The sequence below is a fragment of the Pezoporus flaviventris genome, unplaced genomic scaffold (genome assembly GCF_033815535.1).
Source record: "Pezoporus flaviventris isolate CSIRO_AGI_PZ_B2104156 unplaced genomic scaffold, CSIRO_AGI_Pfla_v1 ptg000027l, whole genome shotgun sequence".
In the NCBI taxonomy this organism is placed as follows: Eukaryota; Metazoa; Chordata; class Aves; order Psittaciformes; family Psittacidae; genus Pezoporus; species Pezoporus flaviventris.
In genome coordinates, this window is record NW_026892575.1 from 2,364,228 (window position 1) to 2,377,028 (window position 12,801).

Here is a 12,801-nt window from a genome sequence, read left to right on the forward strand (position 1 = left end):
TTTAAATTTGTGGCCATTTTTCAACTGTTTTCCCAAAGCTTTGGCTTCTTGGTCCCAACAAAGGGACAACTGAAGTGTTATTAGACAAAAAGAGAAGTATAGCATAGGAAATTATACACAGATTTTTAGCTTAAAATGTTCATAGGAAAACTCAGGCAAACAAGTCTAGAAAGTATGTTGCTAAACTGCTTCAAATTAATTGATTCCAGATGAGACCTCTGCTTCTCACACACTGAAGATATTTCGCTAAGCATGCAGCTCACAAAATGGATTCAGAAACGATTAAGGATGATCACCAAAAAGGGGAGACACTAGTCTCAAGTTGGAATTCACTTTTAATTTCTATAATATCTGAGCTAGAAATAACTTCTACTGTGGAAATCATAGCAATAAAATATTTGTTTCTCAAGTTAAGCTTTGTTCAGTTACAGCATCTGCAGAAAACAATTGTTAGTCTACGGGAACTCCAAACTTTACATGTTTATTACATTACATTAAATACATCAAATAATGGTGTCAGAATAGCATATTAATTGAAGCTCAAATCACATTATGTATTTTAAAGCATTTGATCAAATAAATTACACAAGTCATCCTAATCTTTGTAGTTTCCCCTCACTGTTATGCAAAAGAAAAATGCATTTAGTTGTCCAGTCTCTCAATCAAACATTTTCACACATATTTCCTTCTGAAACTGCTGATGATAAAATCGCAATGACTTGTCCCATCTCTTGACATACCCTATTGTAGCAGAATTTCGAAGTAATCTACTCCCTAGTGATTTTTTTTGGACAGGCAACACTTAAAATTTTAGCAAAACTAAAGCTGATGTAGAGAAGTCTATAAATAGCATTCTCTGTCCATGCTCACTCTCTGATGCTCCAGTGCAAGGCTGAGGTGAAAAAAAGAACCCAAAACCGTATCTTATTCCAGGGCCTAAGAACAAAGCCTACAGAAGAAAGATGCTTTGTAGGCAATTTTCCTGAAGAATTTCCAATTCTTTTATTGAAGATGTTGTTCTTAATTCTTCTCCAAGAGGAGAGACACCCAGAAACTTCTGTTTTCTAGAGTGTAGTGGACTAAGAAATATGCTAGAAGAATGTTTTGCATGCTAAGGTATGAAGCTCAAATCAGACCTTCTGCTCTCAGTCTCTTTACAGTCCTTACTGCTCTCACCCAACAACACGAATTGCACCACTCAGCTATGAAAATGCTGTTCATAAGCAACATCTGCAATTCCATTTCCATATACTTCTATATATCTCTCCATATAAAATCATCCAAAGGGCTAAGTACAGTCATCGATTTGTGTTCTAAATCTCAGTGGACAGACCTGACTGAGGCAGATGTCAAATTAATTATTACAGAATTCCTACACTGAAAGCAAATTTATTTATTGGCATACACCAGCAACTACAGAAAAAGAACAAAGTACCTGGAGAATCACAGAGACTTTGGAAACACTGAAGCAAGCATAAAAGCAATGAGGGGAAAAGAGATGGACATTCAGTAATGTCTGAGTGTGTGCTTCCCTGCTTCTGAATCTGTTACCGATTTTCTCATTCAATAGTTTCATTATTAAATAATTAATAATATTTAATATCTTAATAGAGGGGTGCGGAGTCTGTGAAATTCTTTTTGTATCACCATCACAAATCAACAGGAAGAAAGTCTTTCCCAGTGAGTTACTAGTCACTGGAATGTGAAAAAGAAATGAGCATTCTCCTCATAAAGAGCCAGTTTCTGAATTAGTGACCTCATTTGCTAAAGAGGTTCCTTTGTCACAGATATCTCGGTAGGTAAATACTGTGTTACACAGCCACACTGTCCTTTGTAGCAATGGTACAAAGATCTCCTAGCATACACTGGTTCTCTCCTCACTAAATGAATATTTAAAAGAGTAGACAATCAAGGGGGACTTCTGTAAAAGGTACAGGCATTTGTATCATGATGTCAGACTGCTATATGTGCTCCCGAAGGACTGCACAGGAAGCACTTTTATTCTAAAAGTTAATGGTATTTATGGAGACCTGCAGCCTGATCTATTTTACCTTTCTTGGAGATGTGCTTATGCATGTATCACCCAAGAGTCTAATGTTTTTTGGACTAGCCCATATTAGAGACAGATACCATTTTGGTACCTTGTGAATAGTAATGCACTTGAAAGACAGCAAGCAAAATAAAATTAAAGAAAAAACAAACAAACAAAAACAAACAACAACAACAACAAAAAACACACACACCACACCACACCCCCCCCCAAAAAAAAAAAAAAAAACACAAACAAAAAAAACAACACGAAAAACCTCCATAACATATAAATCAAAGTCTTTCCCCTTTTTTATTCCGGATAGAGCATCCTTCATTTCACGCACTCATAATTTCTCAATATCCATTTCATGCCTGGGAGCTACAGTGCGAGTAAAAGATTTTCAGCTGGGGGGTTTCAGTATCTGCTTTATCCGGAGGAACATTTTAAAACGGACAAATGCTGGTCCGCCCCCTTCCCCGAGCACGAACGGAATTTTTAAAAACAATGCTACCGTTTTCCACAGTGTTCCCTTTCAGCCTGTGGGGAGACCACCTCGCTGCTCTGCTCCCAGACACAGCCGAGCCCGCACCCCCGGGTCGGCACCCCTTACCCAGCCCCAGCCCCGCGGCTGCTGTCAAGTTTCGGCTGTGCACACACGTATTCTCCGCTCGGTCCTCTTGCTCTGAGCTGCAGCGAAGGACCATTCCCCAGCAGCCCCGCTCCTGCTCCTTGTCTTTCCCTTCGCTGCTGCCTCGCCCGGCAGCAGCGCGCCCCGCTCCCCCCAAATGAGTCTGGGGCCACCGTATCCCGCTGCTCCCCGAGGCTGCCGGCTGCTGCTGCTGCTTACCTGCCGGTCCAGAGGGGGCTGGCTGCTTCCCTTAGCCACCTCCGGAGGAGAGGAGGCAAGTCCCATTCAGAACTAGACACTGAGCAGACACGGCAGCATCTTCAGCCTATTACACTCCACGGGCAGCGGCTGCTGAATGAGGCTCTGAGCTAGTGGCAGGAATTAGAAAGAGGGAGGGAGGGGAAAGGGGAAAGGAAAGGAGAGAGGGAGGGAGAGGGAGCAAGGGGGAGTGAAGCAAGATTAGAGGAAGGGAAAAGCTGGAGGCTGTTGCTTCTCTATTTTCTTCTCCCTTCCCCCCACCCCAAAGGAAAGCAGACCCCAGAGCCTGCCCTCCCGCAGGGGCCAGAGTCCCGAGTGACCTCTGATGCCTGCGGGGAAGAAGCTGCGTTTGGGAGGACAAACCGAGGGGTTGAGGAGCCCGGGGCTCTCTCTGCACCCCCAAGTCCCGGCGATGAGAAGCGTTCGGCGTCCCCGCCCCACGAGCCGGTCCTGCACCACCGCTCCCGGGCACCCACACACACGTCTGCGGGGACACGGGGAAACGCGTCCTGCTGCCCGCGGGCTGCCGGCAGCAATGCCCAGTCCCTTCCCTGGCGCCGCTTCTCTGCGGGCAGCTCAGGACCACCCCACGACGGCGGCGGCGAGGGGAGAGGCTGGAACCCCGACGAAAGCCCCGGGCACGGGCAGCCGTACCACCGCCGCTGCAGGAGGGCTCCTGCGCGGGGCTACCCCCACCGCGGAGCACCGCCAGGGAAACCGTCTGAGCTGCGCAAACAGCAGGAGCGTTTTATACCGAATCCGCTCCTGTGTCCTGTCATAAGCAGACATTTGTACAGAGGGAAAAAAAAAAAAAAAAAAGGAAAAAGAAAAGAAAAGAAAAGAAAACAGAATAAGTTCCCCAGGCATTTCTGGATGTGGAAAATCCTGGTCGGGTGCAGCACAGAGGCCAGTCTTCTGCCTCCGCAGGTTGCCCTACCACTTGGGTGGACGGGGTGATGCTTTTCTTTCCAAAACACACATGGGCCAGGGGCTGCCATTCTCACTCTCTGTGTTTTCATTACCTAAAGTGAAACCCCCAGCAAAAATTAATTCTCACTCAGGGTTCATCTCTATGAGCCCAGGGAGAAGTGCCCTGAGTCAATGTACCTATCCAAACCAAGAAGTACCATGCAGTGCCCTCATGTCATGCCCACACAGGCACACCTGAGCTTGCTAAGTCCCCTCTCACCCACCAGCTTTCCCCACAGTGGCCAAGACCTGCATGCTCTAAGGTGGCTGTCTGCATAGTCAGTGCCATCTGCCGAGCTGTGGAGCACTGCGGAGAGAGAAAAGAAGGAGGCAGTGTGCAGCCCCTCAAAAATATGGATTGCATTTGCTGTTGGAAATAACTAGGTAACCCTTTGTAGAGATAATCTGCCCATCCTCAGGCAACCCACCTGACTGCTCATGTCCCACTCCACAAGGCAGCACTCACACTGCTCTGTGACCACATAACTCAGCCCCAAAGAACAAGGCTTTTATATTCTGTGGTTAATTAGCTCTGCCAATAACTCCAGGCAAAGAAAAAAAATAATTGGCACAAAAGCTGCCACTGTACAAACAAAGAATCTAGGAGGAGGAAAACCGATAAACAGTGCATTCTTGCAGGCCAAGGGACACTGAACTTAGCATAGCATGGTAGCAAGTCATAGAATCATAGAATAGTTCAGGTTGGAAAATACCTTCAAGCGCATCAAGTCCAACCATTAACATAGCACTGCCACATCTACCACTAAACCATGTCCCTAAATACTACACATCTTTTAAACACCTCCAGGGATGGTGACTCAACCACTTCCCTGGGCAGTGGTTCCAGTACTTGGCACCCCTTTAGGTGAAGAAATTTTTCCTAACATCCAGCCTAAACCTCCCCTGGCACAACTTGAGGCCATTTCCTCTTGTCCTATCATTTGTTATGTGAGAAAAGTGACCCACTCCCAGCTTGCTACAATCTCCTTTCAGGCAGTTGTAGAGCACAATAAGGTCTCCCCTGGGCTTCCTTTTCTCCAGCTAAACCACCCCAGTCCTGTCTGATGTCAGCCCTAGGGAAAAAGCAGGAGTGTTCTAGCTGCAGAGCTGGGGACCTTGAAGAATTTAAGGCTAAAATACGCTTCAGAAAGCAGTTGAGGGCTCACAATTTGACTCACAGATGTAGCAGGGAATGGTGTGCATGTACCATGAAGTGAAAGGGCTCAGGGTGGAAGGGCTTCAAGGTGAATGCAGGGCAAAGTAACCCAGAACACTGAGCAGCACCCAGTTCCTCACCAGGACCCAGTGAGCTGAGCATAAGACAGGCAAGTAACCAGCAGAGCAGCCCTGGCGTGGACTTAGAGTTTGGAACAGACACGGGAAAACAATAAGCAAACTCAGAAACATGCTGGGCTGAGCTAAAAGCATGAGGTAACAAGACCACTAATTAATTGGTTTTGAAATACGAAGTGCTTCACTTTGATAGGAGTAAGGATGTGGTGCTAAGAAAACTAGTTTTAGGATTCTTTTTTTTATAGAAAATTCAAGGAGTAATAAATCGCCATTGAGAAATAAAACATGTAAAAGATCACTCCAGAATGTTTAGGGGAAGACGTAGCTGAGGAAGGAAGGTGATGTACATTAATTTGGAACAGTTTTGTCAAGAAATTGGGTTTGGACAGAAAACGTGAGAGGAAGGGAAATATATCTCAAAATAGTTCCATAGAGTCCCAGTCCAAGCCTATTGTCTTTAATGGACACCATCAATCTCCTGTGATGATAGCATGAGAATTACCATTTGTTTTCTTTATGGATACACTGCAGTGAGTACTGCTTAGTGCATCTCTGCCAAAATTGCCACCAAGCTGAAGGGCCAGGGCTGGGCAGCTGGCTGAGGATTTTTTTTCCATTTTCCCTTCTCTTGCTGGCTTTAGCAGCACAATGGAGGGGATGACTTTTTTAATTCCCTTTTTAAACTGCTGAGATCAGATTTTTTTGAATATAAAGGAAATGCAAAAGCAATTTCAATCTAATTAAGCATATACAATAAGTACCCATAATATTCTCTAGTCAAAGAGAGTATTGATCTATAATGAAAGGTTTCATTAGTTCCATTCAAGGAGGCACATTAACAAATGAGTGTAGTAACGTCTGATCTGGTGAGTGGCTCGTTTCATCCCTTCTTTCTGTATTGAAATCTTGGTGTAAACAAATCAGATTCTGCTATTATTTTTCTCTCATTTGTTCATCTTCCTATAGGTTCTATAGACAAATAGTCCTTATCTGCAAACAAAATTACAGCAAATCTCCTGCTGAAACCTATGTGTTTGCACCTCTGGCTAACTCCCAAGTCTGATTACATGAATAACCACTGTGAAATTAATTTCACCTACCTTAAGCCATTTAAAATGGAGTATGTATGGCCCCGCACAAGCAATCCAGGAGGTTCCTCTATTGTGTGGAAGACAACTTCCTCTGGCAAGTAATAGAGCAGCTGACAAGGAGAGGTGCTATGCTTGACCTCGTGCTCACCAACAGAGAGAGGCTGGTGGGGAATGTGGTGCTCCAGAGCAGCCTTGGGTGCAGTGATCATGAGATGGTCGAGGTCGAGGTCCTAAAGGCAGTGAGAAGAGCGTGCAGCAAGCTCACTGCCCTGGACTTCAAGAAAGCAGACTTCGGCCTCTTCAGGAACCTGCTTAGTAAGGTTCTGTGGAATAAAGACTTAGAGGATAGGGAGGCCAAGAATACAGGTTGATATTCAAGGATCACCTGCTCCAAGCTCAGGAACATTGTGTCCCAGCAAGGAAAAGAGGATAACCTACTGCAAATTTCTGCTTTGCAGACTTTTTACTGGTTGGTGATTCTTCATCTATGAAACCTTAGGCTAGATGAATGGCATGTTGAAACCAATGTAAATTCAATGTGGACAGTATCAGATTAACTAGTGGGAAATCTTTCTAAACATAGTTGCCACATCTCTTCACAAAATGTTAGATGCAAACCAAAAAAGCAGGCCTTAGCTATCCTGCTGGCATGGAAGTCATGGCAGAACAGCAGGGGAGTACCTCAAGGTCTAGAGTTAGCATTTACAGCTGTTTAAAACCTGGTGTCAGAATGAAATCAGTGTCAGACATAAACAAAGGAAGTTTATACGTATTTTAAACATTATTTGGTTTTGCATATCCATATATTTAGGTTAAGAACATCTGTGATAACAAATCTGAAGAACCTAAGAAAAGGCTTCTTTATCTACTGTGGGCTTACAGAATCTGAAGTTTGTTAAAATTCTGCTCATTGCTTGGTAAGTTAACCCATTTATCATTTGCAAATAAGCTGGCTTATTTGTTTTCTAAGCATTTGAAGGGGTACATGCACTTCTAATTGAATCATTGTTCTAGCAAACATTGCAACTGAGTTCATGAAATAAGCATCATCAGGTATAAGTTTAAGCCAGACATTTGTATTAGAGTGGATGAAAAAACTTGAACTGTGCATTTCAGAAACTGAACTCCAAAAAGCCTTTCACAATTTAAAAGAATTTATCAATGTTTCATTTACTCAATAGCTTGGACATATCTACGCATAAGTATGAAAGAATAAACTTATTTCCATCTTTTGACCCTGTTTTCTCCAGGCCCTAAAGACACATGGCTTCCAGCAGACTCTCCTCCTTCTCTGCTACCTTTAACAGACCTGCAATTTCCTTCACTTTTCTTCTCACCTGGAAAGTATTAGGGACTTAAAAGGCTCATGAACAGCATAGTGCTATCTGCAGGAGCTGGGAGTTCAGTAAGAAGCAAGAGAGACAGTGAAAGAGAAGAGGTTTATTATAAAGAGTATTCCACATAGTCTGAACAAGGCTTTTGTCCAAAATGCCCTTCAGTTTCAGTGTTATTTTGCTAGTGAAATAAAGTTTGATTCCTATGTGAAAATGTGAGGGTGAGCAGGATTGAAGCAGGATTGAAGGAGACAAAAAAAAAATTGTTCTTAATTACTCTAAAAAAAGGGAAAACTAATTAAGCCACCATACCAGCACAGTGAGAAGACAAGTGTGTAAGAAGAGTATAGCTTAACAGAAGCATGTATCTTGTTTTACACAATGAAGAATGGACAGCTCAAAGCAGCTACAATCTAAAGCTGTTTTTCCAATAACAAATGTCTTACCTGTAGAAATATAACAGCAAGTGCTTATCTGAGAGAAAGGTTAAAAAAAGGCAAAACCACTGAGGTTAAAAAAATTCTACACAAAGCAACTGATACAGAAATTATTTCCACAAAGTTAGCAATGCAAAAATCTTTCTTTGGCTTTATTTTTCTCAACTGCATTATACTCGAAACATTGAAACCCAGAGACAAAAGGAAATTTTGAAATGGGAAGAAGAATACAGTAAAAAACAAACTGAACTACAGAAATACAATTCTATAAACCATGCTATGCAAGGTTTGGAGGTAGTGGCATTTTTTTAAATTTCAGATATGCACATGGAGCTTCTTATGAGTGCACTACCTACACCGATAAATCATCAGTATGAATCACCTATTCCAAGTGGTGCCCAAGGTGGCACTTTCAAATACAGGACTGAAATGCCTTGTATATCAAGAAGGAACTGGTATTTTGGTCTTGTTTTCTTTTCCCTGTTCAATACAAAAAAAGGTCTCATTCCCACAGCAGACTGAGACAAATCTCTTCTCATTCATCTGCAGATGGAGTCTGGCCTTGATGACATTTCACATTTTAACTTGTTTTCATGATGAAAATGAAAATCCTCATCTTCAGCCAAACCCAAGTGGCCAGACTCAGAACACAGTATAAGCACCTGCCTACCCACAATAGACAACAGAACCGAGTCCAATTTCATTTAGGCAGCAGTAGAAGAGAAGACTATTTTTCTCTAGGTTTCAGAGATCTTTTAAAGCTAGGTCTGTTTTCATTAAGACTTTGATAAGAGGTGCTACATTGTTTTACAAATCTGAGGAGATGGTTTGGTATGTACTGAGTATAGACAATTAGGCATTTCTTTCACTGAGTTTTGAGACCATCTTACAGTTCTCAGAATCTTTTGGGACTATTTTATTCAGTTTTAAAAAGTGTTGTGATAAGCAAGGATGCAGCGGCATACTGGCCACCATCCCATTTCCTCAGCTCTACTGTGATGTACCGAAGACCAGGCAGGACTGGACCAGTCAGTTTTTATGTTCTGAAGGGTTCTCTCAAGGCTGGGAAACCTTTAGAGGCACTGAAACAGCCTTTTGATTGCCTTGGGTTACAGGCTTGACCCAATCAAGTGTGAAGCCCTGTCTGGGTGGTTTTCACAGTACCGAAGTAGATTGTCAGAGAATAGTATTCAGAAGGACATCAACTGAAAAATGCTGTATGCAGAGGATCTGCTAACCAATGTATAAACTCTATTTATAGTTCCAACCAAGTATCCAAACATTAAAGCGCAAAAGAACTCAAAGGGAAAAAAGACCTCAATGGTGAGTCAGATCTTGAGGTTTGTAATGTATCAATGTCTTTTGCTAATGGGTTTTTAGAAATACAGATAAAAAAATTAAATTTCTCATTTAGACAAGGTATTATTTAGTTAGGAAAAATGAAACATTTATTTCTGACACTGTACATAAAAAAGAAAAAGAAACGCATTTATACATATGTGTGCAAGCACACACATTTGTGTGTATGTCATTGCCTACATAGGCTATCAAGCAGGATGAGGGCTCCAAATATATTCCTCTAATGTACTGAACTTCTAGCTTATATAATTTATTTTTTAAGAAAACAAGTTTGAAAAAAATGACTGCCTCTTACTAGAGAGCATGCATAGCTTATACGCACATCATTGACAGTAAGACATAGCATAGCTAAATAGCTGGCAATAATTATGCCTTTTAATTCTATTTCTAAGTGTCATTTATTTTGTGCAGGTTATGCTGGACAATTAATGATTATGCTTCTTCCAAAACCTAAGAAAAAAATCCATTATGTCTTCAGAATTTTGCTTTTTTTTCACCCCTCCATTTTCCAGTGTTTTGTTTTAAAAATGCACATTTGATTTGTTAGAATGTACTTCTGTCTGCAACAAATACTCTTTACATGTATATTGGGTATATCTAACAACAGTTTGCAAATAGCCTAAACAGTGCCCAAGAAGATTTAAAGGAGAATGATGTTCCTGTAATCTCAGCTGCTAACCCTTCTGTACTGATGAGCACCAGGCAGTCATGCTTATCTAGCACAAAGATCTTTCTTCATTTAATGCCCACAGCTTGAGATAGTCAATCTTGCCCAGCATGCGCCTCAAGTATTCCAGATTGTTATTTGTGATTTCTGGGTATGTCCCCATGCTGTTCCAGGTACTATAAGCTGGTAGCTACTTCTTGAGCCATACAAGGTCATAATCAAAGACATTTTTAAACCACTGTATGAATAACCACGTTGCACAGTTCCAGAGAATCAGTCATTATCATGATTGCAAGAGTTCAGTAAAAAATTATAAATATAGGCTTTTCTATATAGACCAGCAAAATAATGACAAAATTATAAACCTCTAGACATAAATTCTACTTTAAGTCATACATACTGTTACACCAAGTGATATGCTATCACTGCATTAACATCTATCTGCTACAGAAAAAAACACTAAATAACGTTTCTCTAATGAGCTGGAGTAAAAAAGTTGAGTTATAAAAAGAAATATCGGTTGTTTGCTTGACTATTTGAAGCCCACAATATTATAATTCTTTAATATTGCTTTTATCAAAAGATAAAAATATAACAGGCTTTAGAGTTTGTCAGATGAGTCATAACTAAAAACATTAGATGATTCATACAGTAATCGATCACAAAACAAGTAAACAATCTCAGTTATTAAATTTATTGAAAAATGAAATGGTGCTGCTTTACTATCAATCTGCCATGTGGCTTAAAATTTCATTGATCACCAAGATTATTTTTTTAAAATCCTATGCATAATAAGGTATCGTTTTGTTTGAGTCCAGGTAATTATTTAAAGTCTTGTGATATTTTTTTTCCCTGTATTTCACAATAACATAAAATCAGTATTACATGGCAATTTTAGTTCCATGTACAAGTAGGTCAGGGGTTATAAATCACTCAAATAGGTGAATGAGAGGCATGCTTGAAAATTATAGGCTTTACTTCACAAAGCTCAGGTATGTATTTAATTCAAGTTTAGACAGGCAATCTAACAAAGTTCTATGAAAACAAAAAAAGAAAAAAAAAAAAGTCATTTAGGCATCTGTTAGAAACCAGTACAAACATTAAGGTTCTACATCTGAAGGAAGACAAAATAGGAGATTTCAATAGGGCATGTCCAATGACTACAGAAATTGGGAAAGGCTTCGTGTCTTCTGTGAGCTTTAGCTCAGGCCCCAACAGCTTTGCAACATCCACACATAAGAAAAGATTGAACAAGCACCTTTTATCCTTCGAACAACCAGTAAGTGCTCATGAAGACACGTTAGCTGGTAAGTCTTCAACTGCACATCTCAGCTCATCACAGAGACCCACTGTGTACCTATGCAGTTAAACAGCCACTACAAATACACTACCACTGTTAGAGGAATAATGTCACAGCAACAATCACATAAACTACTGTAGAAAAATTCTTATGTGACTTGCATTTTGGATGCCAGTTTAATTTTTGATATTTTCGTACTTAACAAAGCAAGATTTCTGTCCCTAGTGTATTTTATGGCACCACTGAGACAAACAGCTTTTTATAATGCTTTTCTATTGCTTCGTCATTTGATACTTTTGGTTATTTGTTCTGTATATCTAGTGATGTCTCTTAGGTTTTGAGGAAAAAAACAAAAAAACAAAACAACAAAAAAACCAAACACAAATCTTCTGTTGATTCGATAGCTGTGTTACTCTTTGCCTTCCATTTTTCAAAATCAGAAGGTAGATTAACATTGATGCTTAATGCATCAAGCAATGACAGGTTTTTTTCTGAATGAAATATTGCAGGTGCTAGCAAATCGTAGAAAACATGTTCAAACTATGCTGCCACACTGTCAAATACAACTAAAAGAAAAACATATTCATCTGAAAATCCAATACACCAACCCCATTAATTTAATCAACAAAGGAAGAAAAACTGTATATTTAAAAAAGAAACTAATGTGAATTTCCACACAGATTATGCCTCTTCAGCCTATGTTCAGGTTATACAACACCAAGAAATGCCTTGCACAGGCATCTAACATAATTTGCACCTCTGAATGGCTTTTTCCTAGGAGTATTGGAGAAAATTACATATGTTCTGGATCTTCAGAGCCCTTAATCCAGGTTCTTAATAAGACCTACTTGGAGAAAGCCTCGTCTTTCTCTATTTTCCACTGCTGCAGTACAAATATGCAAGTAGTCCTTACTAAATTATTTAGAATCTAGATGAACTCAGTTCCATGGAATGGAAAGCAGTGCCTGCAGCCCTCTACTGTTCAGTAACCTCCAAGAGGTTCTCTGTAGCTGCTTTCTGCTTTTAGGGATGTTTTTCTAAGCAACCTCTTGGAAATGGGTTGCCTTCTGCAGCATTTTCAGGAAAAAAAAAAAAAAAGTGGATATTCTCTTCCATTGCTGCCTACTGTGTATTCTATACCACGCACTGAGACCTGTCCTGAACGGACCAAGGTACTCGTCTGAAATTTCAAGAGCATAACTACAAGATGTAAAAATGAGCCAGTAAAGAGATTCCTCAGATCTTAAAACTCATTTCATTGGAGTCTCATCTAGCCTTCTACAAATAAAGTCATGGATTTACCTCTTACAACTTGATTTTTACGGTGCCATACATAAAGTACATATTATAGGCACAGGTGTTATTCAGTTCGATAATGCAGTTTAGCATTATTTTGAAGTTTTAATCAGACTGAATGGCTTGTGATAGATCAT

General features: G+C 40.5%; 1 protein-coding gene across 4 annotated transcripts in view; it reads right to left on the reverse strand.

Moving 5' to 3' along the window:
* CDH11 (cadherin 11) overlaps positions 1-3,498 on the reverse strand; it is an 81,308-nt gene extending 77,810 nt beyond the window's left edge. For 3 of the 4 annotated variants that reach the window (XM_061458460.1, XM_061458458.1, XM_061458459.1), the window contains exon 1: positions 2,880-3,498. The gene's annotated coding sequence lies outside the window, so the exon portion shown is untranslated. The remainder of the gene's footprint in view (positions 1-2,879) is intronic. The other variant, XM_061458461.1, reaches the window with a different exon arrangement.
* Positions 3,499-12,801: the final 9,303 nt, after the last annotated feature.